This window comes from Nanorana parkeri, unplaced genomic scaffold (genome assembly GCF_000935625.1).
Source record: "Nanorana parkeri isolate BGI_ZX_2015 unplaced genomic scaffold, ASM93562v1 scaffold319, whole genome shotgun sequence".
NCBI classification, from domain to species: domain Eukaryota; kingdom Metazoa; phylum Chordata; class Amphibia; order Anura; family Dicroglossidae; genus Nanorana; species Nanorana parkeri.
Window position 1 is genome coordinate 1084685 of NW_017306587.1, and position 3353 is coordinate 1088037.

General features: G+C 33.5%; 1 protein-coding gene across 2 annotated transcripts in view; it reads left to right on the forward strand.

Moving 5' to 3' along the window:
- The window catches only part of AGPS (alkylglycerone phosphate synthase), a 161280-nt gene that overhangs the window by 153426 nt on the left and 4501 nt on the right, over nt 1-3353 (forward strand). The gene's annotated exons all lie outside the window — the stretch shown is intronic.

Sequence of the window (3353 nt, forward strand, 5' to 3'; positions counted from 1 at the left end):
CTCTCACTTACTGTCTCTACTCTTACTATTTTGCTTGACTTGTAATCTAGTTGCTGGCCGACTTTATTACTGCCTATTGAGAACTAACTCCTGCAATTTGTTTAATAACCTTTTTTTTTATTTTATTTTTTTTGTACAAATTCCTTTTTAATTCCTTTTTTTTAAATTGTCCCCATTTCAGTAAAATGGTTACGTTTTGATTCATATATAGAATACGATCTATAAATATATGCAAACATTTATTAGATCAAGTCATTATAGCAAAATAAATGTAAAATACCAATAAATGCAGTTGTGTTGTCAGTAAACAAAAAATTATTTTGAAGCAGCTAAATTCACAGTTTAACTACATAAATGGAAACAGATTTACCTGTCATAAAATTTGTCATTCTGTGTAGCCAGTCTTGTGATCTGGTGCCTGCTTATTGGGCAATGATGGAAAAGCATCACACTGACAGTCATCTCTCTGCTCACTTTGTTTTTTCCTGTCAGTATGTTTACTTATGTCAGCACATGTCACAGTTCCCTCTTTTAGTTTTACTGCTACTGTGCACGGGATTATAAGAGGCTTATATCTGCTCTGATTCAGGTACTTATATCTCTTAGACACATAAATGCATTCATTGGTGATTTTTATTTTTTTCCAGCAGTTTAAATTTCAGCATGTACTTATCTATTTATATATTTTTTTTTTCATATACGAAAAGCAAAACCAAGATTTTCTTTTGTAAACTTCTATGTGAACATTAAAAATGTGACAGTTCTCCAAGAACTCTATAGTATTTAGACATCATATATGCCCTGCTTGAGGTGGGATCTAACCCCTTCACCTGCAGAAAAAAAAAAAAAAATACCCCAAACCAGGACCAGCTTGTTTTTATTTAGGGTTTGCAGAAATTCACTTCATAGATATTGGGGCAGTTTGATACATAATGCAGGTTGTGTGTTTTTGTGCACAAATGGCAATATTTTTATGTTTACCAGTCAGTTGGTGATATGTGTCTTTAGAGAAAAATGTTTTTCACTTTGACTAGATAAATAAATGCAGATATGCACAGAAAAACTAATTAATTAAATGAAAATGTATGTTTGTAAAACCAGTGACAAAGACCACATTTGATGCTTTTCAGAAGTTTATAATACATTTGAGGGTCAGTAGAATTTTTCACAGAAAGAAAAGGTTCATAATATAATTGAGGTTTCAGTCCAATGTGATTGTTGGCAGCCTTTATGTTTAATTGTGGCATATTAGATGTAATTGTGGTTACAAAATGTACTTTCCTGTTTCAATTTTCAGTGTCACAATTCTAAGGGAGGGAGAGAAGCACAAAAGCCATTCATCAGAAATAAAGTACATGACATATTTTACAATGTCAAAGCCATAACTTTCAGTTTCCGATCTGTGTATGTGTAACATGTAAGAAAAGGTATATTTTTGTATGCTTCTCTATTGTAAGAGAGATTGAAAATATGCTAGTACATTTTTTTGGCTATCGGGTAAGACTATAGTTGTTTTCTCTTCTAACTCTTATGTATAAAGACATTTGACTGTTCAATCCAGATAGATACAAGATCAACTTGGTTTTCAAAAAAAATAAAAACATTTGCATACATAATAAAAATAGAAATGTCTTTTTTATACTTAAAAGTTTAGTTGCTGATGCTTCTATAACACTTAAATATTTCCCATTCATTTTTTTGGTCCTTTATGCCTAATTTTATTTTAAAAAAAAATATTTTTGCTATCCTTCAATAATATGCAGAATGCATTTATTTTTCCACTACAGCACTTTTTAAGTCAATCAAAAATATGATATATTTCTAAGGAAATTCACTGTCAAATCTAGGAAGCAAAAGAAAGTATATCTGAATTAGGCTGAATGGATGTTTTTTTTCTAGAAAAGATTTTGCCAAGTATATATTGTAGAATGCAATGGGGTTGGGTGCTCATATTCCCGTTAATGCATTAAGTTAAGCTCTTCACTCCCTCTGGGAAACCACATATCAGATACTTGTGCTTATATCACATACATTTATAGAGGACCCATGAAAATTGCCGGCCCCTTTTCCTCTCCCTCTTCTTCTCCATTTCCACTCGGCTAATCAAATGCACATTAGATTTATTCTAGTAAAAGTGTAAACCATGGAAAATTTGACAAGATAGATGTGTAAATTATCACTCTGACAGAACTAATGATGCACTCCAAGCACCTTCTGTTTTCCAGCACTTGGCGAGCGACTTCATTAAATATGCAATGGCCGTTTGGTGGCTGCTCGCAAGTTGGTTGCTTTCCTTCTGGAATTGCTGTATTTCCTGAGGTGGATGAGCAGGCAGGCACGCTGGCTGCCGGACACCCCGCTGTGGCTCTGATGTACTCCATCTTGTGTGTGCAGTTGTTTGAAGTATTTTCAGGACAATTGCATCTATAACCACAGGACATATTCCCTGCAGCAATACTACAAACCGCAGTTACAGAAAGACTGACACTTTTTTTTTGCCTTTTTCTACCTATAATAAATCAGTTCAGTAGCATAGCCTATGATCGTTCTACAATAAAATAGTGTTTAATTAAGGAAGTGTTATTAATAATTTTTTTTTTGTAATTGCATGATATATCAACTAGACCAAAAAACATACAGAATGCTTAACTATGCCTAAAAAAATTGTTCCTCTACACTCGCAATTTTCTGTTAAGCATCTTCCTAATTTCTGATAAACTCCTGAAATATTTAATGGCTTTTTTTTCCTCCTCCCCCTCGCTTGCAGAATAATCTGTATTTAAGATAATTTGTTATATACTTTAGTTTCACTTTGATATGCCAAAGTCTATATTTTTACTTTTAAAGATAAAAAAAAAATATCCAAAACAATTATAAGAAAATAAAATAGTATAGTTCCATTCCTTAAGGCTGGGTTTCAGACCTAGCCAATAGCGTTTTTGCGCGGTTTTACGCACGGTTTATGAGCGTACATCAGGTTGTGTGTTTTTGTGAGCAGATTGTAGCTCATTGATATTACTGAACAAACGCTCGCAAAAACACAGCAAATGTGCGTTTTCAAGCATTTCCTATTGAGTCTATGGGGCCCAAACAAGCTGTAATATACCTAAAAAAAAAGCTCCTGTACTTTTTCCCGCAACAAGCGTTTTGATTATTGTGAGAAAATGCTCAGATGTGAATAAGGCCATAGAAATGAATGTTTTTTTAGGGCAGAAAAAGCGCTGCAAAACGCTCAGTGTGAACCAGGCCTAAATCTGTAGTTCTTCCAACAGCTCATGGGCCATTGTCAATCTGTGGGTCAGTTGCTGAGTTTTCTACCAAGGCAAATATCACAATATTTATAACTAGAAATT